The sequence below is a fragment of the Lagopus muta genome, chromosome 14 (assembly GCF_023343835.1).
Source record: "Lagopus muta isolate bLagMut1 chromosome 14, bLagMut1 primary, whole genome shotgun sequence".
In the NCBI taxonomy this organism is placed as follows: Eukaryota; Metazoa; Chordata; class Aves; order Galliformes; family Phasianidae; genus Lagopus; species Lagopus muta.
Window position 1 is genome coordinate 12,617,257 of NC_064446.1, and position 15,234 is coordinate 12,632,490.

Here is a 15,234-nt window from a genome sequence, read left to right on the forward strand (position 1 = left end):
ATCCAGTGAATGATCTCATCCTAGAAAAGAAGCTAGAAGTCACCCTATCCATTGGCAAAGCACGATGTTCACTGCTGATGGCAAAGAAAAGCCTGTACTCTCTGCAGATGGTCTGTGGTCTCTTTCCACCTCTCACGCATGTTCAGACTCCCATAGAGATGTATTCCTCATTCTCCTGCATGAATATGACCTTCTCTTTCCCCTCTCACCTTTGTGTCCATCCAGTCCTTCAGACTTGCAGCCCTTCCTTTCAGACTGGGTCTCATATTGTTATTTTTCTCCATTCACCACCTCTTGCCACAGCCACTCATTGCACACACCTCACCTAGTTCCTTTTGCTCCACTTCTCCATTGCTCAGTCACATCCCTCATCAGGATCCACTTCCACCTCCAACACCCTACTGTCTGCTCCCAGACACAACCCTGCCCACCTCCACCCCAGCTTCTAACAACACTGCCTGCCTCACAGGTGGCTTTTGAGGCTCTCTTCCATTCTTCTTATACCCAAGCAGCACAGAGCCATCAAAAAAAAAAATAATAATAATAATAAAGTTTCCTCTTTTGAAAAAGATCTGCCTACCCAAGGTCCCCTTCCCATGGCTGCAAAAGGGGTGAGGTACTGGAGATGGGTGCCACTCTTGGGTGGAAGGTATTGAGGCCCCTGATAATGACGATGGAGAGCCCTGGGCACATCTCACTCTGCAGACTCCAATGCATCCTCTGACTGCAGTGCAGCACCTATTTTGTTTCTCTTCCAATCCTTCACAACACCTTTGTTCACTGCAGATTTCAAATTGCAGAAGGACTTATAAAGCCACAGCAAGTCATGAGACCTAACACCCAAACAGGGCATTAATTATCACTGCAAAAGCATTAAACAGCCATCCAAAAAAGAAGGGGGTCTGCTGGGCTCTCTGTGGGTATAACTCCCCATTGATGTGTTTGGGTACATCCCTTTCCCCCTGTGTATTTGTATGCCAGTGCACGAATTCATCTTTGAAGGCTTTACAGGAATGTGTAATCTCCCTCTTTTATGTGTTTCCATATCTTTTCTCATCTTGATTAGCAGGAATATTCACCCTTAGCCATATTGATACGATGCCATGAAAAGCATTTGTGTGCATCCATGGAAGAGAGAACAAACTGGTGTTTACTAGCACAAGATATTCTTCCACACAGATACACTCTGCATAAACTTCTGCTTTAGCACCTTGCACAGACACGCTGATGCAGGTGTGTGCTCACACATAAGCACGAGCAAGCTGTGTCTGTGCTGTTACTGTTTCCATGCTCCCTACAGCCACTCTGCCTGCTGGTAAATTCGGACAGAAAGACTTGTGAAATTATAAACTACGAGGTAATATAGAGGGCCCTTTCAGTGCTGCTGGCAGTCAGACAAGAGGCTTTCTTTCCCCAGTCCTTAACAATTTCAAGCATTTAGAGGACACAGATAAGTCAGAGGTAGCAGTGCTCATCAGGATCCATTTCCCATTCTTGCAGCATACAAAGAGCAGAAGAATTGCAGACCCCGCAGCTGAGAAGCAAACCTCCCTGCTCTGATGGATGTCTTCCTTCTCAGGACAACAGGACCCAGCACAGCAACCAGGCACTGGGTTCACTCCATGCCCAGCAAGGGACACACTCAGCAGGCAGCTTCTGCCCACCTTAAACCCCTTGGATCATCTGCATCCACTCCTATTGCTTTTTTTGTTGTTGTTGTTGTTTTGCCCATTAGCACAGCATTCTGCTTTTACAGAGAATCCTTTCTGAGTGCCTAACAAGGCTACAAACCATTATTTTCTATTAATTTGGGAAGCCTGCACATTGCTAAAGCCAATACTATAGCAAGCTGTGCTGCAGACTGTCTGCTTTAGGCGCTGCCATGAGCTGTCTGTATTTCCTCTAGACCAGGGAGTATTAAGACAACAATCACATCAATCCAGGCCTGATGGGAGATCAGTCAGTGCTCAGCCACATCTGAGCACACCACAGAGCAGACTACCCATTAGCTCCCAGCAGCAGAGCCCAAGTGCACTGGAGCAGTGAGCTGCAGCCACTCCAGGTTCTTCACACCCCAGGGCTGTAAACGTGAGGTTCCTCAAGCTTAAAACTGGGTCAAAGCATGGCCCCAAGCTTAACCAACAGCAGTTCTGTGTCTGATGTCAACGTAACAGCAACATCTTCCGTGTCTTTACACAGCTCCTATGTGAAAGGACCACAGGTGGCTGATGGACAGAAGGACCCTCCACCAACTGTGCCACTGAGTGACTGTCAGATGGTCCCTGTAACAGCAGTGACAAAAAGAGGCTGAGGAAGTGTCTCCCAGATCCAGAACAAGGTGACATCGAGGATCACCACACTGTGTTGCAGCATTGCTCAAACAAGACTCTGGGCTGAGCAGAGCCACAGCGGAGGCACTGGGGCACCTGAATCACCCTTCCCTCATTGTGAAATGTCTGCATGATTTGCATAACAGCCAATCAATTGCCCAACAGTCATGTTTAGGTTGTTCGGAGTCATCCTACACACATGTACATCAAACTCCCATGTCAGGGTTGGTCACCAAAGAGCCATCAGTGTGCAGTTCTCCCATGGTTGGCCAAGAAACACGATGCTATTTGTCAATTCCTGCTCTATTAGTGCTGAGAATTACTCATTTCAACAACTCTCTCTCTCTGATTCAATACCTAGGATGTCCAAGCTGTCTGCCTGCAGATACATGGCCAATAAAGATGTCATTTAGTTCCATGCCAAAGATGAGACAGCTTCAGACCCCAGTGGTGAGAAATAACCTCATGCTCTGAGGATGCATGGTACTGGTTTGTCATGAGAGCAAACCTCGGTTTTGTCCTCCTTTCCTTTCCAAGCTCAGCATGCCCCCAGAATTATTGATTTTGCAATGTGGGTAATTAATAACAAAGGAAAAACAGCTGATGGGAGACACTCCTCTGGAACCAAAGAAAAGGGCAGAACACTTCCACGCATCAGCTCTGCCACCCAAAGCATGGACAGCCCCCAGCAGCCCGTGGGCATGCCCTTAGGTTAATGCCCTGTGACAAGGCTGCCTGACACCCAGAAGCCTCTCCAGCATCTCTGCAGCAGCTCTCTGCTCTCAGCCAGTCTGGGGCAAGGACCCCACAGCATATCCACATCAGAGGATGCTGAGAAAGAAAGCAGCTTACGCCATTGCATAAGTGACATGCACTCCTCTAAACCCACAGTCATGATGTTTTGGAGCCCATGCAGATGCCGCTGTGCTGCTCCTGTGCCCTCTGCAAAGTGTTTTCTGCCGCAGGTCTGCTGCCAGCTGCATACCTTCACTCCAACGCACCAAGAGGAGTGATGCAAGCTTTTCAGTGGGACTCTTTTTTTTTTTCCAGGCAAGTCTTTAGACGTCTGGGAAACAAAACCCAGTGAGAGCTTCACTCTGGGTGGCACCCACAGGAGATAATTGCTGCTAGATAATTGCCTGGGGCTAAGGAGAAGTGCCTGCATCAGCACCATGCAGCAGCTCCTGGAGTACCCCTGCTGCGCTGCATCTACCTCATCCTCCTCCAAAAGGCACTGAGCAAAAGCCAGCTGCATCATGCAGCCACCACAGAGCATTCAGCTCAGCTTCATAGGGGTGTGAGCTCTGTGTGCCACCTCCATGCTCCCTGAGCTGCAGACCCCACAGTATTCCACTGGGATGCTGAACCAGACCAAGGGATCTCACCTGTACTATTCCCTACATTTCATAGGCCCATCCCTGGGCCATACTCAGATGAGTATTCACGGCTGTGTTAATAGTCAGCAGTCTGCAGGCAGCTCCCTACCCACAGCTATAGTGTCACAGCAGTCACTGAGTGTTCAGGGGGTTGGAAGCAGGGATTTTATCAGGATGTTTGGTTGCAAAATAAAAGCTGTGGGTCTCCTAACTTACTCTAGAGATGTGCACCTGAGATCCATCCCCTGTGGCTATTTGGTGGCATGTAGCTGTACCACCTTGGAGCCACTGTCCTGCTGTGCCTCAGCACCAGCAGTATGGATGGTGTATGGCAGCAGTGCCAGCATGAGGGTGGATGAAGGACAGTGACACAATATGAGGGAAGGTTGTGAGCCCTCTTCCCCACCCTAGGAAGCAACAGCCCTCCACCTGGTACCCAACAAAGGATTTTGTCTGAGTGCGCGCTCATTAGACTCATCCATTCACTCAGCTTTCTGAGTACCCCAGAGAATCCTTACCCTCAGCTTCCAGCTCTTTTCTGTAGGATCCTTCCCTACTGATAGCGATCCCAACGGTACCATTGGGACAGGTCAAACAGCAAGACTCACCAAGTGGGTGTCCTTTAAGCCGGCTATCAGTGCCACAACACATCTCTTCTGGCAGTTCTTCAATTAGACACCCTTAGCCATTTTCTGTAAGCACCAGCTAACAGAAAATTGAAACCACAGCAAATTAAATCAGCTGAAAGAAAACACAATGGAGGCTCAGTCAAAATGCCACCCACAGCTGCTGGAGGTGGCAGCTGAGGAGCACAGCCTCATCTCAGCTTCCCCCATGGAAAACCCCCTGCCTCCAGCTCCAGCCACGAGCTGTGGGAACAAGAAGGGAGCTCAGCATGACAAAGCAGACATCCTCTGCACGATGGTGGCCTTGTCCCAACCTGCCCAAGGCACCCGCAGAGCACCAGTCTGCCAACAATGCCACGTCTTCACTTAACTCTACCTCCTCCACACCCCAAACCCAAGCACTGCATTGCAAGGCTGCCGCAAACCCGAGGTCTGGAGGAAGGTTTCTGCACCAGTGCATTCCCAGCCGCTCTCCCCCTCTCCTCCATCCCCTTCCTGCTGGCAGCAGGCAGGGCGAGCCGCTCCTGGGTGATTCACTCCCCAGCAGGCAGAAGTGCTCTCCTGGGTACACACAGCTGGGCATAGCAAGGAGGCACAGGGCCCGTGAGCTGAGCTGAATCACTGAGCCCCAAATGAGCTGCGGCGTGCAGGGACACGGCTCCTGAGGAGGTCGCAGCAAGGTGAGTATTGCAACAGCACAACGTGTGACTCACCCGCAGAGAAAAATGCAGTTTGGGGTATGAATCGGTAAGGCAAGGAGGAGAACAACCCGCTGGGGCACTAACCAGGGGTGCAAGTCACGGTAACACCCAGGGCTGGCTCAGGGTGAAAAGGAGAGCAAATGTGGAGAACAGCAGGGTGACAGCTGTGCTCCAGCACCTTGTTACGCTGATGGGGCTGCTGCATCCCAGCTGTGCTCAGATATACCTGCATTCAGCCAGAGTTCTGGAAGCTTTTTCTTCTCTTTCAGGACACGCTTTGCTCACACAAAACCCCACGCAAACAGGATGGTCACCCACACCTGGGCTGGGTGGTTCTGGAGCTCATCCTGCAGAGCTGTGCTGGAAACACAGGCTCTGGCAAGGCTCTCCCACACCAGTCAAAGCTATGGCAACCCAACCAACATCACCTTCTCCTCTCCTCCCCAGTCCCTGGGGCAGGACCTGCACCCGTGCCCTGGCAGGAAATCAATGTCCCCAGTGCCTGCATACCTCCACAGGCACTGCTTTGGGTAATACCAGTTGCATGCACTGCACTTACCCTACAGGATAACAGGGTTTTTCCCACACCCCATTTTTTTCTTGCTTGTCCCTGAAGGCAAGGCAACCTCAGACAACATTTCCATTGAATGTTGCAATAAGACACAGGCTCCCTGAAATGAGCTCTCCCAACAGCTTTGCCAGGGGCAGCAGGAAAAGTGGGCAGAGGCTCCCTTTAAGGTAGCAACAATTGGGAAAGCCTTGTTAGGACACACATGCCCCTCATCTGGGGCACAGGCTGATACCCACTTCCAGCAGCCACTGTCTGCAGGAAGCAGGGAGGTCGAGATGACAAGAGCCATGGTAGGAAGCTGGCAGGGCATCCTGCACCCTCCAAGCCAGCTGGATTTCTTCCCACAGACTGCAGGGGAAAGGGAAAAGGGTGCCCATGAATCCTTCACATCCAGGCAAGCAGCAGGGGCTCCCATCTCCCTCTAGCGACTGCAGCCTTAAAACCTCCTCCTGCTTTTAGGAAAACTGGACTGCACCATTAACTCAACAGATTCATGGACGCCTAGGAATTACTCTGTTGATATCGCATTCCTGGAGGCTCCTCAGAGCCCAGGGATGTGCTCTGGGATGACAGCAGCACATCAGAGCCGTGTTGGACAAGGTGTTGTACAAAATGGAGAACAAAAAGAAACATAAATCAGCTGGGTGCATCTCCACTGGGAATTTCTAAAAGAAAAAACCAACAAAACAAAAGTCATCACAGCCTTTGGGATGCAAAGCAGCCAGGCCTGGAGAGCAGCTAAGCATCGTTATTAAATAAATTAATTAGCCCAGCAGAGCCCGCCAGGTACTGAACACTTTCCACTTCCAAGCAGGTAAATAAGTCCGTGGGAACAGAGGCAGCTCCCTGCTCACCAGGCAGCACAAGCTGCATTTGAATGGAAATGCAATTCCTGCAGCCTCGCAGGCTGAGCATCGCCTCTGCCAGCACCGCGCATCGCCTGCTGCGGCTGCAGGCAGGCAGGGTGCTTTGATCCCCTCCCCGGCTCTATCTCAGCGCCTTTAAAACCAACTTTCATCACCCTGGGGTCTGGCAGGAGCTGGCTAAGTAAACTCTCTCCTCCTGCCCTAATTGCAGCCAACAGACGACACTGGCAGGCACAAGCAGGGCGGCGTGCATGGAGCACTGCGTTCCCGCTGCTGCCCCGGGTGTGAGTTTGGCTCCCAGCCCTGATTCGGAGGTGGCCCAGGGCCAGGTTGTGGGGCAGAGCTTGGAGAGGAGGCGAAGGCAATGGAAAACAGGAGCAGGCGTGCAGCTGTGGGGAAACGGAGGGGGTAAGAGGGGGCCCTGCCTTCCCCATCATCCTGCAGGGCAAGTTTAGCTGCAACGGCACTTCTAGCTCTCTCCCTCCAGATGCTGTGCTGCAAAAGTGACCAAGACCTATACTTTGGGACTTCCAAAAAGAACACCAGAAAACACGAGCATGGCTCCAGCCTCCATTCTTAAAGCAAGCATTCACCAGAGAAGCAAAGAGATAGAGCTCTGCCATAAGAGGAAGTTCACAATTACAGCACAAGTCATTACTGGCAAGCAAAATTCCCTGGCATGTTGCAAATAAAATCCAAATTCCCCAGGCTGGGGTACAAGACAGCCCACAGCATTCATTCCAGGACCCATTTGAAAGAGAGAAAATGAGACAATATTTATGATGGCGGAGACAGATAAGAGTTGGTAGGGAAAATCTCCAGGGGGGGAAGATTTCAAACAATGAACATTACACCCAAAGCTGCAAGAGCTTCACTTGCAAAAAGAAGTCCCCAGTGAGCACGCACTGCTGACAACTCCCAAAATTAAATCCCTGCATAATACCCCTGTAACCTGAGCAGCAGCATTGCAGACAGCTCCAAAGAGCAGTCACGTTATCTCTTCCTATGGCCATCCAAACACATCCAAACACAGTCCTTCCAGTCCAAGGCAACCAGCAGCCACAGGAGCTCCACCACAGGTCACCCACCATAGCAGATAACTCTTGATGTTGTTAAGATACTGACTGACAGCAGTGGGAAAAATGAGGCTCCACAGGAGCAGGAGATGCTCAGGTCTCTTTGTAGACCAAGCCATGGCCTCAGGACAACCCTGTTTGTTCAGGGCTTATCTGCACTCAGTTGGATGAAACTGGTTGCAACACCTCTCCCCAGCCCACCCTGATTTGGAAAGGCATTACACTCCATGCAGTATGGGACAACCTCACTGAGAACTATCACACTACCCTGAACTCCTCAAGCACAGCATCATCTCCCATGACCAAGCCCTAGCACCGAGCCACAAGGGGCAGCTCAGAATCACAGAACAGAGTTGGAAGGGACCCACAGGGATCACTCCACCCAGCTGTAGAAGCCAGTCTTCATTTAGCCAGCAAATAAACATCTCCACTGAGATGGACTTACCCTTATGCTTTTCTTTCCCCTGCTCCAAAGCCACTACTCCAACCATAGCCAAAATCACACAAAAATGATCAGAGAGGCTGCATTCACTTAGCTCTTATAACCTTTCAGTCACAGAGCAGCCAGGACCCACTCCCCTCCCATTTATCAGGTCCCAATTGCCCCCACCTGCACCAGCCACCAGCACTGCTTCCTGTAACCCTTTTTCAACCAGTACATCAGCATGAAGTACATCAACCTTGCTTCCAAACTTTGGAAACCCAAATAAAAAATGGGACAGGGGGATAAACCAGCTTCCTGGGTTCATTATTATAGCTCAACCCATATCAAGACAGAATCCATTTTGAATAAAATAAATCAATAAAAATAAAAATAAATAAACCTTGATTCTTATTGCAGCATGCGGAAGGGAAGGGAAGGGAAGGGAAGGGAAGGGAAGGGAAGGGAAGGGAAGGGAAGGGAAGGGAAGGGAAGGGAAGGGAAGGGAAGGGAAGGGAAGGGAAGGGAAGGGAAGGGAAGGGAAGGGAAGGGAAGGGAAGGGAAGAAGGATTTGTGCTGAGCAGGGTGCTGCCTGTGGCTGTGCTCCTCACACCCATTGCTCCCAGTAGTCCAGGCTCTGGGGCGCTGCTGGGAACAGCGTCAGGAACGCCAGGCGGGGGAGTCATGTTTGAGTCTGTGCGACATCCAAAACATACATAGATGGTTTGGATGCCAAACCACCCGTCATACTTCACTTTTTTTTCCTTTAGCCTTCACTATAATCCTTTAATGAATTAAGTGTAGCAATTAAAGAAGGTGTTTTTTTCTTTTTTTTTTTTTTTTAAGTGTACGTGCCTTAAAATGGAGATGGTTATTTTGGCTGCTCAGGGCACTTAATATGATAATAAATGCAGAGCCCCTCAGCTTCAGGGATCCTCCACACCTCTCACCCAGCCCTTTTTCTATTTATCTTTCTGGCAGACTGCCTCTCATATTTATCCTAACGAAGGTTGCCCCTTCTTGCTCTACCCAAAACTTCACAAAACAGGGGGAGGAGGTGGGGGTGGAGGCTCAAAGCTGTTTCAGAGCAAAAGCCCCAAACCAGCAACAATGGTACAGAGCCCTGGCATTGCACAAAATGGAGAAACTCCATTTCTGGGCGAATTTGGACTGTCACATTCCTTCTCCATCCCTCTGCTTCCCCTCAGCCACATAATCCCTGTTTGGCTTCATAAGCATAGATGAACATCTGCATGCCTCAGTTTCCCCTCCTATGCAAAGGAGGTTAACCAGTCCTGCCACATCCTTCAGAGGATGCAGGCACTGGGAGATGCCAAACATCTGGGAGAAGCTGCAGGCCTAGAGGTGTCCCCTAGAGGTTGAAAGTTCCATCTGTACCCCTATGGGCTGGTGGATCTCATGGCCTGTCCCACTGGGCTGGATGGTGTCCCCCAGCACTATGATACGCTCTTAGGTCTGGGGCAATGCCTCTGTAATCTGCATTTCTCTCACTTGTCAGATGTTTTTAACTTTCTCCTGGTTTGATCCAAACACCATTCTTGCCACCGTAAGGTCTCAGTAAACATTCTTTGACTCATGGAATTGGCCCAACAGATCTTCTGCCTCCACGGGAACTGGACCGTCCTGTTTGTGGGCACAACAGCCGCCCCTAGCTGTGTGCTGAGGGCAAAGAAAAACTGTTCCCACCACAAAACACTCCCTGCCAGATGTAGGCAAGCCCTCCCCCACATCTGGACAGCAGTCAGCCATTTTGATTGCCTCTCCGCTGTTGCTTTGCCCCAGAGCAGGGCAAACCTTGCAGATGATGTTCCTCATGCACTTCTGCAGAGCAGTTTACCAACTTTTTGCCCGTGGGACCACAGTTTTGTAAACTCAGATGGAAGGTAACGACGCCCACAGAGAAACAGCTTCATTGCTGGGAGAGAAATGTCTCCCCTCTCCTTTGATAACCTGTGAGAAATTGGTGGGAGTTTGGGTAGTATTTTTATATTATTGTATATATTGTATACTATTGTATACTATTGTATAGTATACAATATTGTATACTATTACAAATTTATGGAGATTTGGGATACTAGTACCATGCCCATGGGTGGCCATCACCCTTTACAACATGGCTGAGACCCTACTTTCATCTCTAGCAATACTAGTCGTGGTGTGTAGGTTGCAAAGCCTACAGTGATTTTGGCCAAAAATAACAGTCAATAAAGCCAGTGACCTTTGCTTCATTGTCCAGTTCAACCATAGCAAACGCTTTTCCCTCCAGGCTGCTGCACAAGATCCTTCAGAAATGAGGGAAATTGCTCCCATAGCGTCCCTGGGAAATCTCAGGGACACACCATCCATCAATACCAGCAAAATATTTTGCAGTGTGAGACAATAGCAACATCTCCTGCTACACTGGTACAAGCCCAGACACTGTGCTCTGGCTTCCTGTAAACAAGAGCTGTTTAGCTCTAAATTTTTCTTTTGGCTCAGGCTCCCCTGGTTCAGTGAGGATGGTATCAAGATAATCATCACCCAGATCGTATTCCTGGTACGAGGCTCTGTTGCACAATGGCACCTCTTCATGATGTCCTTGGAGCAAGGCTTGCTACCTGCAGGTGTGACTGGGCATCAGGTCTCAGCAGCAAGCTGAAGGAGAAGCGGGACACAGTGTGGCTTGAAACAGGAGCAGAGAAGTCTGGGGCTGAGATGTATCTAACATTTCTAATGAAGACAAACAGATATGCCATGGGAGAGGAGGTTTTAGACAATGGGCTGGAGTAGAACAGACTTTTCCCCAAGCTAGACGAAGCAGGAGAGGAATGGTGTTTCCAAAATCAAAGGGTTGGTGGTCCTATATTTTGATGTCCAAACCAAAACCAAAAGCTATTTCACTGCATGAAAATTGAACTCTATTTTGAAGGAGTTTTCTGGTTGAGTAATGGGGACCTTGGGGTGAAATGAGAATGGGCAGTGCCTGCTCTGCCCATCCTGGTCTCCTAGTGCCTGTGTAATCCCTAACATACGACCCAACGCACTGGACTGTAGAAGTTAAACAACCACTCTAAGTTGCTTGTTTAGGGTCAATGAGGAGAGAGAGGCACCGCCTTGAACAGCCCATTCCCCATGGACTCATGGACTTGTAGTTTAACCTCTCATCACTTCTTTACCCTCCAGATAATTTTAGTTCTCTGTCCTCTTTCCCCACCACCCCCTGAAGACCCAATCATTGCCCATGTTCTCCTCTCCCTTCTCTTTCACTGCTATCCCCTCCAAGCTCGCTCTTCTGCTCAAACTCCAGACTGAAGCTAGGATGACGAAGTTCCTCAGAGACACCTGCAGCAGGATTTCTCATCCCCAGTTTGTTGTGATCACACCACCCTTTTGGTCCAGTGGCAGATCTGTTGGAGATCCCTTCCCCGTATCTTGCAGGGCCATGGTGGACTGACGGCCACCCTGCAGGGACCGCAGGCACACGCCGTGCCAGATTCAGTCACTGCCACCGCCGCCAACGATGAGCTCAGCCATCCGGCACACGGTGCAGGCCGATTGGCTCAGGGTGAGATAATGCTGCTCCGTGCAGACGGATGGAGTGGGAGGAGGGAGGCACGCTGATCGCTAGCTCATCCCGTGACGAGAGCCGTGATCTGGCCCATGCCATCCCAGAAAGACAGTGAATGGACATGGGGTTCCACTGGGCCCATACGATGAAAGCAGGACTGCAACACACTCGGGTGCTCCCTGCCAGAAGGTCTTTACCACTTTCTCCTGAGGTCTTGCACAGCATCTCACCCCATCCCATCAGGGTCCCATCTGTTTGTAGAGTGATGACATCCCCTCCACGGGCTGGCATCCCAGCCTTCTGTTGTGCTGAGCTCTTGACTTTGTCTTGGTGCCAGATGGCTTCGGAGGCAGATGACTTCATCCCTTTTAAAGGGGCAATGGATCTGTCAGCAGCACCTGTGGGAATCAGTGCGTGGCGTCCTTGATGGCGAAGCCAACAACGGGAGCATAGCACAGCAGTGGCTACGACCCCACAGAAGGCTTGAAGAAATCTGAACTCCAGTACAAGATCAACACCAACCTAATGACCCTCATCCTCTACAACCTGTTGGGTTTGTACGGTCCCTCATGATGACTCTGTGCAACCCTATGGAGAACAAGGGACCGACTGCAGTGTGAGCTCTGTGGCAATGCACTGCTGTGCACGTAAGGGCAGGGACTGACCAGCATCCAGCCTCAAAAATAAAAAATGTGTCACCTGCGCTGGATGCTAAGGAGACCAGGCATAGTTGATCAACACTGTTCATATTTGCATTCCACCAACTTCTAACCCCTTAACAACATACAATGGGTTTGACTCCAATCACCCATCAATAGCATCCTCTCGTACCTCAGGTCAGCATAATTTAGAGATGCTCTAAGGAAATTCCATCTGAAATTCGTACCAGACAAAAAAGGAGAGTCTCATAGTGAGAACCAGGTTTGTGGCACAGAGCTTCTGGGTGCCGCTCAGAGGAGCAACTACAAAGGGAGCAAAGCATCCACACCATGCTTCATAGAAGGCTTCACCAAGCACTCCTGCAGAGCTCAATGTTGGGACCCAACTAAGCAAAACCAGGCCAAGAGAAAAGTGAGTTTTAATCACCTCCCACTCTTTAGTTGACTTCCAGTCAGGAAAATGCACATCTCTGTCCTTTAAATCTTCTCTGTGCTGGGAAGGACTCTTCTCTGTGCTGTGAGAAGGACTCCCAGTAAGAAACCTCTGGGTTTGCAGCTGCAAGGGATCCATCCTGGCACCTGGGAGCAGCTCCCTGAGGGTGATGGTTGGTGCTGGTCAGTGAGGTTTCGGCGCACACACAAACACAGGCAGCCGATTCCTGCACAGCTCTGGATCCTCCCCACCCACAAGCTCCCGCTTGTTGGGGAAAAGGCTGCTGTTGTTCCAGGCAGATAATCGCCCCTTCCCTAGCAAGTCTCTGCACGCTCCCCTGCAAACATATCCACAGAGCATTTCAGCAGATACCGAGGCTTAAAGGCCAGACCCATAGGTTGGATCTCCTTCTGGAAAGAGGAAACAAAAGGCATTTGTCCCTGCAGGAAACAGCTCACCTCAGCCCTCTGATCCTGGCACACAGTGAGAGGACATTTGGTGTAGATTTAGAGGTGGCCTGAACAAATCAGACACTGTGGAAGAGCAATGGGAGCTGGGTCCATCTAGAAAGCACCTTGCAGGATAAAGGGATTTTACCCTCAAGTCTGTTTCTGAAGGCATGAGGGTCTGGAGAAGCACTGCAGTGCCACATCTCAATGGCACTGCCCTGACCCCATGTCCACAGGGGCCACATGGAGGACAGCACACATTTAGGAGGTGGCAGGTCTAACTGCTTGGGCACCCAGTAGGCATAGCCTTTGGCAGCAAGGACCCCGTAAGTGTTTTTTTGTTGGTCCAGAGAGGCCCGTGGTGATTTCCCTTACCCAGCCCCAACATGCCGCTTATCTGCACAACGCCTTGCGTGCATCTAACCTGCAGCTGAACGTCTTGGTGCTATCAGCTGAAGATCTTGGGAGGGACCAGGAAACAAAATCTCTTGCTGTGATTAGAGGGAGAGGAGCACCTCGACAGTGAGGTGGCAGAGCCAGACATTCCCCATGCCTGTGGCACCCACCACGTCAAGCTCCCAGTTGAGAGCCGTTGCAGGGTGAGATGTTGACACCACTCATGGGCTTTTGTTGGTTTGTTTGATTTACTGTCTGAGCAGTGTGAAGCAGCACTCAGGGCAAAGCCAGGCACCATGCATAGCTCCATCTTTCTGCCTTCTTTCCTCATGGCACAAGTCCTTCTTCAGCTCAGGATTTGCATCCCCAAAATGCAATCTTTTTTTTTTTTTACAGCTATACTTGAGATCATATCTTTCGATGTTTCTCCACTCTGTAACCAGGGAGCACTTCTCTGTGGAGGGGAACCAAGTTCCCTGCAGCCCTCTGCAGCAAACAAGGCTGTTAACAAGGCTTTGCCCCTGCTGTGGAATGGAAAACCCGGTGCTCCCAGTCTGCTGGCCATGAGGTGGAGTTGCCAGTGGCTTCTGCATATTCACTGGGCATTTGTGGGTATTTCGTAAGGGGCCCATCTCAAAGACACCCTAAGCTTCTTCCCAATCACTCTGCAGGTTCTGCCTGATACGTGGCTCTTCCATAAGCACTGGCATCCTCGATGAACATTACTGCAGTGAAGAAAAGGGACTGAGAGAGGGCTTCTGTCAGCACCCGTAAAAGCAAAGAGTGCAAAAAGTACATCTGTCTTGTGGGTGGCACAATAACCTCCTGCCTCAATGAAAAACAGCACTGCACCCTTGCTAGCTGATGGCTCCCAACTTGCTTCACAAGATGAGACCGAGGCCCCCAGCTCTGTGGTCTCTGGAGTGACCTGTGGCCTCAGATGCAGGAGAAAGGAATGGTGCACATGGTCAGTTGTGAAAGGCTCCAAATGCAGGCAACCCTTGCAGCAGTCAGCTGATGCCCTGAAGCTGGAGGTTTGCTCATTTGTACTTTGGTGTGTCTAAATATAATACACGCATTGTGCTGAGCCCTGTCTCAGCCCCATTGGCATCTACCCACCAATACCAGATTTTCTTGCCTTCCATGGCTGCAAGATGCAGCCACGTGGAGGAACTTTTCCTTTCACTCTTCTGAAATGCACCACCCACCACTGGCTTCCCATTGTCATGAAGAGCTGACGGGCACTTTCAGGCTACTATGAAATCTGCTATCACTTTCATAATCCTCAAAGCTTCTCCAAGTTCCCTGCAAGTCATCTGACTACACCAGCTAGAAAAATGGAGAAGCTGAGTGTGTAAAACCAACAGAATTTATGTGTCTTCTCATTTATCCCATACAGTTTCTGGAAGGGCACGACCAGCTTGGAACCCAAATAATTTTCCAAGTGGAGTTAAATGGCAGTAAGGAGAGCTCCCAGCAGGAGCTTGTAGCACAGAATGAGGAGCAAGAAGCTGACAGATCAGTTCCCAACCAAGGCAACCCCTATCTACACTTCGGGGAGATATTTCCTCTCTGATTCTTGGTCCAAACCATTCCCTAGATTGAAGAATCTAAAGAATTTTAGTGACCTTAAAGCTGCGTTTTCTGCAATTTCAGCAGATTTTTCTGACTCACCTTCACTGCCAACCCCAAGTATCCAAGATCATGGGTCCACCCTTCCTGTGTTTTAGGATTTGGACCATGAAATCATATGGATTTTCCC

General features: G+C 50.1%; 1 protein-coding gene across 2 annotated transcripts in view; it reads left to right on the forward strand.

Moving 5' to 3' along the window:
• LOC125699990 (SPARC) overlaps window positions 1-15,234 on the forward strand; it is a 123,152-nt gene that overhangs the window by 13,315 nt on the left and 94,603 nt on the right. The gene's annotated exons all lie outside the window — the stretch shown is intronic.